This window comes from Rhagoletis zephyria, unplaced genomic scaffold (assembly GCF_001687245.7).
Source record: "Rhagoletis zephyria isolate East Lansing unplaced genomic scaffold, Rhagoletis_zephyria_1.1 Rzeph_scaffold_01443, whole genome shotgun sequence".
Lineage (NCBI taxonomy): Eukaryota > Metazoa > Arthropoda > Insecta > Diptera > Tephritidae > Rhagoletis > Rhagoletis zephyria.
The window spans coordinates 5,790-17,609 of record NW_016158527.1 but is presented as its reverse complement, the minus strand read 5'-3'; the positions used below and the strand labels follow the sequence as shown (position 1 = coordinate 17,609).

The following is an 11,820-nucleotide window of genomic DNA, read 5'->3' as shown; positions in this document are numbered from 1 at the left end:
TCGAAAACTCAAAGTTAGCGATACTTCTGGAGGACGTAGCTTTTGTCCGATTCCAAAAATTTTCAAGACGGTGTTTAAGAAGGTCAGACAATGTGTATATCAAATTTGGTACAGATTGGTGAAGTGGCTGTCGAGATACAAGTAATCGACATAAGTGGCCGGACCTCGCCCAGTTTCCAAAAAATTCTACGAAAAACTAGTTTTTTATTAATATCCATTGTAAATATCATTTTTGAGCAAATATTACAAAATTTCTGAGTCGTATTGCCCTAAGATCTGAAAATCCTTCACATATACACACATAAATTCATGGCCGTTTTTTTGGACTAAAATTATTTTATGTACCTAGCATTTGCAACGAATTTTATGCAGAATGTTACCTAACGACACGCTTGATGCCAACCTGTTATATTTTAGTCTGTCAGTGTTCCATCAAAAAAAGATGACATTTTAAGCCATTCACGCAAAGACTTATTCAGGCAATATTTGTTTTATTTTCAATATTTTCAAAGGCACATAACTGCAAAAGGTCTTATTTTATTCTATAATATGTAATTAATATCTACATACATATGTACATATATCAACAAATAAGAACTGCTGAAAGTGCAAAATGGAAAAGAACTTTTCCTATGAGGAAAACATATTTTTCTCAACGCCTAATGCATTTTCCAATTTTACCATTATTATTTGCCATGATTTTCGAATGTCTCCGTTTTGCGCTGAAAACGTTATACTCAAAAAAAAGTACAAAAGGTACCCAAAGTGCCACGTCAAAATTGTTATTTTAATGACTTTGATTGTTTATACAAATTAAAATGGCATTATTAACCCTAGAATGGTAAACATATTTTGTAGCCCTTTAATACCTTTATAAACAAGGAACATTTCACCTTTGTAAAAAAAAATGTATTCAAACAAAAGAAAATATGTATTTACAATATCTTTTGTAACAAAAATTAATAAAAACATTTAATATTTTTTTTGGAATCTGAAATTTGTTACAGTCATATTAGTAGATCACATATTTTAATGGGTGGTATACAGATACCGTTTGAAAACAAATAAAAAAGAAATATTTCCGTTCGAGATATTTTCGTAAAATTTCTTTAGCCTATAGATTTTAGATCAAATTAACATATTAAGAAAGAATATCATGCCTATGGCTTAGAAAAGATTTTTATTTTAAAAAGTTTCCTATACAAAAAAATACCTTTATTCGTAAACATCGCCTCATAGGCGACACATATATGAATATTTCGGCAGCATAATGGAACTGAACAGAACACGTACTGCACCCAAGCTTAGAGAACACTTAACTGAGTTGGCACGAACCCACGCTTTGATATGAGAGACCGATCTGGAAATATCGCAAAATCAAAAAATTGTTGTGCCTCACAGACTATGTTTACCATTCTAGGGTAAAAAAAAAAAAAAAAACTAAATAAGTTACAAGAACTTGTCGCATTTGTTATCATGTAATGGCCCAAGTTTTTCTATAAAAAGCGAGTGTCACAAAAGCACACGGTTCCGGACATTTGCCCATGTGCACAAATTTAATTTACGATAGAATGCAAATGATATATGTACGTTATCGTTGTTTTCTCGCTCGACTCACCTTTTCCGTGCTGGACTGGAAGTAGTAGACCATGACGAATATCCAAATGATGCTAACAAAAACAATGAATTTTACATTGCGGCGCATTTTTCTGCTGTTACTGTTACTGCAAAACCTAATATAACTGGCTTTGTTAGCGCTGTTGTTATTGTTCTTGTTATTGGCTTGTGTTGCCTGTAGCTTGGTAAAAACTCGTATTACCGCAATTGCTGCTGTTGTTGATACGGCTGCTGTTGATGTAATCTGTGACGTTTTTTTTTGTTGTTTTATCTGTTGGAATTTTGTATTGGCAGCGTTACTATTGTTAGAGTTGTAGTTTTTTTGTTGTTGTTATTATGGATATTGTTGATGCTGTTGTAGTTTGTGTCACCGCTTCCGCAGTGACTATCACCGAAATGAATGACAGTGGTCTTGCTGCCGCAAGTACTAGATGCTTAAATGATGGATGTGGGTGTTGTTATTGTTGGAACAGTGCCTATAAAGTGCATCACCAAAATTTTCAATGTTCAGATTTTCATCATTGGAGTCTTCGTTTTGTGTATAATGTATTAATGGCTGTAAGGAAAGAAAGAATAGAAGATTAAAACCTGATTTTGATTTATGAAGTATTATATATGCTATATTCAATATATCGGAATAAAAGCAACTACCGTATAAAGGACCTCTAAAACAGAACATCTTCTGCGTATTATGAGTATTAAGAGTAAGTAGAATTTTACACGAAAAATTATATTTTTTTTTATCAAAAAGAGAATAACAAAGTTTAGGCTAACATACATAGTTTGATTGAAACCCGAAAATAGTCGTTCCCCCTTGGTTTCAACATGGTGGTGATTCCACAATTCATAGAGTTCAGAAAATACAGTCTTACATTCCTTCCTAGTCTCGCGGTACTTAAAAACCATTGATTTATATTATATTTTTTTTATTATATTTATATTTAAAAACATGCTAGATATTTGCAAAAGAGCTTAATTTTCAACTTTATTTTTGTTGTGTTTTTATGAATAAAATATGGCGATCAATATCCACAATTAGTATTTTCAAGTTTCTTTGCAAAGCGCAAAAAGATGGCAAAACACCGAAATCGGTTTGTCTCCAAACCAAATTTTAATAGGAATGGCAAAAAATTGTTCAAAAAACATCATATACCTACCCTATCGGAAACACAAACAACCAAAAAAAAGCAGCCAAAACTTTCAGTCTCGACCAGATAATTAAACAGATGAACAACCAAGCAAACAAGGACTATTTTTACTTATTTACATACGTATATGGGTAGACAATTGTACAATTCCGTGTAAAGTCACAAAGGTGTGCTAATAAAACAGCTAAATTTTTAAAAATGGAATGTACATAAGATAAAGAATTTTAGTAAAAGTCAATAAATTGTATTCTCCTGTACAATCATTGTTGCAGTTGAAAATTATTTACATATTCCAAATATGTTCAGCATAAACTCTCTCAAATGTGATGCATAAAATTTACTTGTAATAAAAAAATTCTGCGTATCAGAAAATTTAATATTGGAAAGAATAATAGCAAATGTTGCCAGATTCACAGTTTTAACTGCAGATTATAGTTTTCAAAACAAGCTCATAGTTGTTTAAACTACCTCCTAGTAAAAACTATAGCCTTTTTTTTGAAATAGGCGATTTGAACGAATAAATTAAAATTTCTCTTTCAGTTTTTTTGTAAATCAATTTTTAAGGTTAAAGGGGACTGATGAAGGAGCGGAGTTTCCTGATTTGAAACAAATGGTTTCAGCTGTCCTTTGTATTCCAGTCGCCACAGCAAATGTGGAAAAAATTTTTTCCCTAACCAATTTGAATAAAACAAAAAATTAACCAGAAATTCCAGCACTCTTTGGTATTTGAAGAACAATACATAGATTTCTTAAAAACCTACTTCAGGTACTAAATATGAGGTAACGAATCAAATGCTCAAGAAAATTAACAAAGTAACCTATGAAATATAATAAAACTAAATATACAATTTAAACGTTTTATATTATTTTATTTCATGGAAATAAATCTTTTTTTTGTTACTTACGTTTAGTACAATAAAAAAACTTTTTAAAACCTCTTCGTTTTTGGAGATTACAGTTTTTTGGTCGAGAATGCAATGTTTTCTAAGGAAATTTATAGTTTTTGGAAAAATAATCTGGCAAGACTTCCTGACACATAAAAATACATATTTGCATTTGTAAACCCGGCCAAATGTTATGTAATAATTTATTGTGTTGAAAATGAAATAGCTATAAAATTCGACACATATTGCAAACAGTTCCCGCCTGAAATCACTTTTTTGTCAATATCGGCTCTACATAAAAAAAAATGTGTGAATACACACATACATACATACATATTGATAGCTGTTTTTGCTTTACTGGATGGTTTGTTACAAATAATAAACAAACACATATTGACTACATGTATATTGATACAATTAAAAAATTTAAGAGACTGCAAAAACATAATATTTAGGACCAGCAATAAATTGAGTACATCCATACGTATCACTTAAAGTTAACAAGTGAAAGACCTACTTTTTGTAGTGAATAAAAAGGCAAACAAAATTTCAATACATATAATACCGATACAGCAGCTTTGCATTAACAATGAGTCGACTTAAATCTGCTCTAGTTCGTGTTATCTACTAAAAAATTTTCAACCAATCCTGCTCAGATGCGAAACAAAACCAATGTGCCATGTTTATGTTTTCGTAAGAATCGAAAATTTTAAGATTTTCCTTTCGACAAATATGCACTTTTGCTCCGTCCTATCAAACATAACTATTAGTAGTGTAAAGGCGTAGGGGTAGAACCTACCCGTTTATAAATGATACTGACTAAACCTAGAGAGGAATTAGTACCTGCCTGTCTCCTAATACCTATCATAGACGGCCGCTGTAGCTCAGCGGTTAGATGTGCGTACTACCACTCCGTCAACGCTTCGATCTTTGTTCCTGACAACATCTAAATTAGAAAATGTTTTTTCTAACAGCGGTCACCACCCGGCAGACAATAGCATGTCTACAAGTGTATTTCTGCCGTGAAAAAGTTTCTCATAAAATCCATTTGCCATTTGGATGCGGCGTATAATTGTAGTTCTCTCCACACACACATTGGAGGAGATGATCAGCCAAATACTTAGCGAAAGTCTTAGCGCCAAAATATTATTAATTATAGAGATTAGACCCTATCCAAAGCGTGCCAAAATCTTGTACCTCTATAGTATTCGACTGATGCCTCCTCGAAATTAATTCAGAGAACTTATTTGGCATTTTGTTTTCAGTTGTAAAGTTTTTTACGCATTTTTAATGTACACATGCTCATATTCATGGCATAGTATTATACCATTACATCCATATTCCTGGGGAGGGTTAGGCGTAACATAGTATTTCAATTAAAATTAAAGTGAAATGGGGAGAAAGATAGAACAGAAACAGCGGATTGGATGGTTACAAATTTAACACCAATTCAACAAGGAAAATAATAAACTCTGAATGCTAAATAGCAATCAAAGCCCTTTGATGATACGCTGAAAAGTAGTCAAGGAATGCCTGACCCCTCTTCCGACCCCTATGAGGGCCATGTTGGTTCCAGTCCACACAAAAAATGCAGGGACGTTTAGTTAGTTCAGTTAATTCTGTGTGGAGGTCTTAGAGTAGAAAAGGACTAGACCTTTTTTAATTTGGTTCTACCGGCCCGATTTCAGGAGCACCTAAAGTTAAACAATTGATTGGAATCTACTTTAGGAAGGATATTATCACCTTATGCTTTTATGACCTATGATGACGTGGAATCACGGCGACTTATGCTGATCTAACCGGATGTTTACAATTAAACTCAGTCGTAAAGCAGTTTTTACTCGTCGGTTATGGAATTTTCGACGATGGCAACAATAGAAATTTCGCGATGATTTGTGAATATAATTTTTTTTATAAAAATGTATGCAAAAATCGTAGAAAGTCCTCAAATTCCTTGAAAGTAGGATTTTATACCCAAATATGATATTGTTTTTCATAATCACGAATTACCATCCATTGTAGCGTTTTCATATTCCTTTTAAATAATTGTTTTAAGTCTACACTAACTTTGAAAAGCTCATTAGTTTTTCGCTCAATACATCGCTACCAAAAGCCTCAAAGGCGTGGTCTCATCCTCTTCAAGGAGGAAGGTAAAATGGGATTGTCTTTTATGCCGATGATAGTCAGTTTTTTAAGCCACGAAAAGTAACGACTCAGCAAAGCCAAAAGTTGCCCGGGCTCGAACCGTAACGTTCGTGAAGGAGTAGACAATCGATCCCAAACTACGCAACCCGTCAGTCGTCTGAATAAATTGTGACTTTGACATATGAAAACAAAAGTATTTTAATTCAAGTCACGGTAGATTTTGAGCTCACAGTAATTGAATTTTATTTTCCAGCTGCAGTGGTTACTAAAGTGGATTTTTTTTAGAAAACTACAAGAATGAAAGCAAAAGTTGTGAAAAGAATTATAATACCCTCCCTTTAATGTATGTGTCCTTTATTCTAGAGAAATTATTTTATGTTACGATTGTCATCATATGGAAATACGAGACAAGCAACACGTTCAGATTTGTTCCTCGTTCAGGATCGTGACGATTACACTCATGATAAATTTATGCTAATGTCTAGAGGGACCTTCAGAGATTGAAGGAAACATTAATCTTGTTGACCGAAAAATTCACCAAGTTTCTGACGGTAGCTAGCTAAATGGTCAGATATTTCATTAACAGGTACTCTCGAGTACCACGCACGTGGACGTTTTCATCGTAACTTAGTGGAGAGTTGCATTGCCGAAGTACTCGAAGAGGCCTGGAAAACACCTTGAATGTAGATTGACCATTGCTAAAGACACATAAGCTTCTGTCCTCGACCTATTTTCCACCACGAAGTCCATGACCTTGCACGTACCTCGGTTTGGAATATTCTTCTTCTTATTTGGCACTACAACCACTTTTTGGATTTGGGCCGAGACCAAAGAAGTTCGTTAAATGCCTTTCCCCTTCGCGAAGTTGCGCCAGTTTTTCATCCCGGGTTCACACTGGTCTTTGTGTAGTTGGTCCTTCCATTGTGCCCACGGACGTCTTTGCTTTCGAAGGCTCTTTTCACCGGAGAAACAGCATTCATACGTACGACTTGTCCAAGCCAGAGTACCATTGTATTTTTACACGCCTAACTATGTCAGGAAAAGCTTGGCTCAACACTTAGCAAAAGTGTAAGCGCCAAAATATTATTATTATTACATTGTCAGTGCCATAGATCTTACGTAGAAAGGTTTTCGCCGTCTTTATGTTTCCGGACATATAGAGGGTACCGAAACGAGAGGATCATAATTTTAAGCGATAGCCAGGTATCGCCTAAGGCTCTCTTATCATATTAAAAATTTGATCATCACTAGTCATTAGTGTATTGAGAAACTTAACTCCAAAGGCAGGGGAAACAACATCCTTTTAGAATGGGCACCCGGCCATGGGGGAAAAGGGTTTAATAAAACGGCGGACTGCCTCGTAAGAGAGACGGCAGACATCACTAAAATTGGACCCGAGCCGTTCCTGGGAGTAAGTACTAATACTCTTAAGGAAGAGCTCAGAAAGAAGACGAACGGCCTAAGGGATCTAAACTGTCGGGGCTCAGCAGCACTACGGCAAGCAAATAGTCTACTGGGAGGGTACAACAATAAGAGATCACAAAACTTGATTAACCTTCCAAAGGAGAAACCAATAATTCTAACAGTTATCTTTGCAGGGCATAGAAGACTAAGACGGAATTTCTAACAGCAGGGAATATGAACAAATGATATATGCCGGCTGTGCACCACAACATATTCTTATCGAGTATGATGCGCCACTGATGCGAAGGAAATCTAGGCTCGATGTGGTCACAGATTGAGCAAATTCACTCCCTACCGTCGAACGCGATGCTGCTGTTTTTGAGGGATGTAGGCCTAGAGTAAGTATTGTGATGAGGAGAGGGCACAATAGATCATTAAGTTGTTGTGCATACCTCATTTTAATATATATCAATCCAAAACCGGCTTCGGGGTCTAGCACAAAACTAAACAAAGTTTAGGGCAAATTACCTTAACGAGGTTCCAATAAAAATACTAATTTTTTATGGACAAGGGCGGTCAATGTAAGCATAAAGGCGCGTTGGAATTTCAAAAATGCGTAGATGGGTGGAAAGACAATTTGTGTTGGATTGGAAATATTAGTATTTTCTGTTACTGTGGCTGTAGTTGTTCGTGTTTCATTGTACATATTTTGTTTGCACTAAATTACACTTTGAGTAAATAAAAGCATTTATAATGTAAAGTTAATTTCACTAGAAATTTACTGGAACGGTATCTTTTAATTGCTTTTTAATGTTGCCGGAAGCTATATACATATGTATGTACATAAGAGGTGTTCACTTATCTAGAATTTTACAAGTACGACGAATGTGCAAGTGCTTTATGACAATCGATAACATCGAATTCAGATGTCTTGTTCATAGCAAATTGAAAACGAATTCACATACACCTATTTATTACACATAACCATTTTAAATGGCATTCATACCTGAAGATAGGGAATTTTTGGTCTAGGCTGCAGTTGACATATTTATTGGGTTCACAATATTTTCAATTTATTTGTTAAATTTCTATGCGATTTTTTTCTCAAAATACTTATGGATATACTTATGAATGCTATAGTAAAAACACCATGTACATATAAGTATATGTTTGATTTTCAAATAAGCAAGAATTTCTACACTCATACGCCCCGGAGCACTCTTTCACTAATACACAGACAAATTTTGGCCGCTACTGATAACTGCGCGATTCACTTTTAGCTGTGTTGCATTTAATACGTTTGCATGTAGGTATATCTGTCAGCATTTCTAAATATGTACGTACATATTTATTGACACACTTTCTGACAAATGTTAGCCCAAACGCACTGATATGATTAGATAAGAGCAATTAAAATTTATGACGAAATTTTTGGAAGAAAATAAATTAATTTTTGATGCGAAGGTTTTGAGTTTTGTTAAGACTTTCAGCAAATATTTATTCTATTTTATTACAATTATTTATGTATTGAATATATTTGTATATCCACAGTACACCATGTGCACACAATCACAATCAAACACTTTTGGCAAATGTCAAAACTAACTTAAATCCGTTGAATGCGATTCAACACAATCATTCGCCACTTGACCGTGAGCTAAATATTATTTTTGGTTTTTTTTTTTGCAACAATTACTTGGCCAACTTAGCCTTTGCACTAACGTCGATGCCAAATTTAGTTATGAGAAGTCATCAAAGTCGTCGAAACGCGTCGCGTAATCCACCAAAAGCGTGCGCATGGGAGACCGCTCACCTGCGAGAAACGCCGACAACTCGTTTGAACGGATTCGTAGCAACTGATGTGGCGCGTCGGTGTGCATCTGCTTATGTTGACTGATATTTATGAAAATAAACCGTTTCCCCTAAAACTGCCGCTGACTAGCACCGCCTTGTCACCGCTACGTGGTCACCGATTACGCGTCACGCACACACACGAAATGAACGCCAAATGAACTGATTCGTTGCGTTGCTTTGCGTTTTATACATGCGCTCCACATCAATTGTCGCAGCATGTCCAAGTTGCGTATAAGAGTTTTGGAGCCGGTGGCACATTGGCTCCCTCCCATTTGGCGCTGTCGACATGTTGGCTTCATACCGCAAAATGCGAACATGTTTGAAGCGCTTATTTTCTGCCTTGAATTTTAGTTGTGTTTTGTTCGAACGTTGGGGTTTTTGAACCTTCTTTCAGTTCTTGGCTAAAGTGGTGGGTGTATGTATGTAGCTGGTTGTTGGCTGGCTTATAACAAGTGAGTAATGTGTGTTTGCACGTGTAAGGTGTAATGCTGACTGTATAGGTATAGTGGCAACAGCTTGAAGCCCTCAAGTGGCAAGAAAGATAGTGCAAGCATGTGCACTCTCGAATTTTCTTTAATGTGTATGAAAGTGTGAAGAACTTGAGTTCTCAGAGAGTCGTTGAGTGTGTGAAGTATGAGCAACTGTAAATTTTATTAATGAAATATTGAACGTTATTTGCTTATCATGCTGGTTTATTCAAGGTGATTTTGTTGAAGCAAAGAATTCAATACACTGTAGATGGTAATTATATTAGAATTTCTTTATTATTAAAACATATGCATGCAGGGTCAAGCTTCTACTCTAGAAGGATTTCAGAAATACTATTTTTTATACAGCCTAAACAGCAGTTTGCTTGAAGCGGGTTGTTATAATTTAAGTTGAACAAACAGTTGCATTTAAACCGATCTGAACTAGGGATATAAATGTTGTTTCATTAAGCCGATATTTTCATTTAGTCAAAGTCTTAAATAACCGATGGAATGTGTTTTGTAAAATCTAAAATCAAAACGTGCCAGGGTTTTCGTGCCAATTAAGCAGAGTTCTTAGTTAACCGGATTGCAAGGGCAGTAAAAAGTTATCCGTATTAATATGAAATTGTGAAATTTTTATGGCTTTATTTACTCAGAAGCGAAGAATGAAGAGAGTGCAGATGGAATTACACGAATAAACTGCGACTTATTTGATTTAAGGCCTCACTGAAGCTGGCAGTGTCTGTTCACCTCTGTCCAACCGAAGGATGTCCGCACAAAATACAAGGCTTACATCACTGCAGTAGTTAATGATACAGTATTTTTTTTTTCAAATAATAATAAAATGTGTTTTTAATAGGAATTTAAAAGTTTAAGATATAGGAACTGCTTTGCCGCGGTACGGAACATGGTAGTTAGTATTTAGTATTATTATATTATAGTAGTATTTGATCGAAGAACACAGAACTCAATTTATCATTTTGTGATTAAAGCGTTCCTGAAAGGCAAAAATAACTGGTATGCCACGCCGCTGTCCACCCGCAGGCACAAGAAAAGAAGGGAAGAGGGACCTATTTTCAAGAGAAAAAAAAACATGAGTGCGAAGAGTTTAAAATTCTATAAAAAAAAGTAGGCTGTAATCAAACGGTTTCAAGACTGTGGATAATTCCTGCAAAAGCAAAGATGGCAGTTCGGGAGCAAATGTTCGGAATTCATTGGAGATATGGACGGTATACATCAGAGTTTAGTCTCATAAGAACATAACCGAAGATTGCAATCGTGTACTTTCCAATCCACGAGAAGAAAGATCGCACTGTTTCCCGAAATTATATTAAAAGTATTATTGTTTTATTCTATTTCTTAGTATTGCATAGTAGGTAATTAACAATTCTTTGTGAAGGCCTGAAGTCTTTCATGAACGAATTCCCTGGAGCTTATTATCTAAAAAAACTCACTATTAACCAGACGAAATGTTTAATTTTGGGATCGTCGCAAACCTATTACTGATATATATATACATATATTGACGTCCGTCTCCACTGAGAAGACGTTGCCGTGCCATTTGAGATGAAACGAGATATAATATTTAGGAAGGCAACTCACTCTCGTGCGTCTTCCGAAAATTGATGCTGGGAAGCGTGATAAGTAGTGTTCATCTGAACCGCAGCGGCAGAAGTGGACGAAGACGAAATACATCTAAAACACAAAAAAGTATTTTCGTATTAGGACACACGCCCTCGTTGTCCGTTACAATTTGGACACGCGATAGACTTATTCCACTTGGGTTGCAGCATTAACACCATGAATAATGCGTGCATGGAGATCAATCTAAACATAGCTCTTGTCAAAAGCAGAGCGTTTTCTCGTCGAACAAAAATATGTTCTATGAACAGATTTCTCATCGTGCCCGAAATTTTATAGGGCGTAGAATGGTCGACGATGTCGAATAAAGATGAAAAGTTGTGTCCACTTCCCGATGAGTTACAGACTTGAAAATTTAAACCGATTATAATGCAACATAAAAAAGCATTAATCCGCTAGGTGGTCTAGAATTCGAGATTTTTTAAAACACTTTTTATACCCGAGCGCACTTGGACACAAGGGTACTAGGTATAACTTTGTTCACATAACGGTTGTGTGTAACAGTCTACAAGAATTGAAAAAGATATAAACTAATATATCTATACATAAACTATGATTGTTTGTCCGTCTATGCACACGATAACTCGAGTAAAAATTGAGATATTTTCACGAAACGGGCGGATGGTATGGAGAATGGGCAAACGGTAGTTTACAGAA

At 35.3% G+C, this 11,820-nt stretch overlaps 1 long non-coding RNA gene across 1 annotated transcript; it reads right to left on the bottom strand.

Moving 5' to 3' along the window:
* Positions 1-1,616: 1,616 nt before the first annotated feature.
* On the bottom strand, positions 1,617-9,190 carry LOC108364031 (uncharacterized). Its single transcript, XR_001847690.1, has 2 exons — positions 8,205-9,190; positions 1,617-2,173 (listed from the first exon to the last, which is right to left on the bottom strand). It is a non-coding gene; the product is annotated as an uncharacterized LOC108364031 (long non-coding RNA).
* Between the last annotated feature and the right edge of the window lie 2,630 nt (positions 9,191-11,820).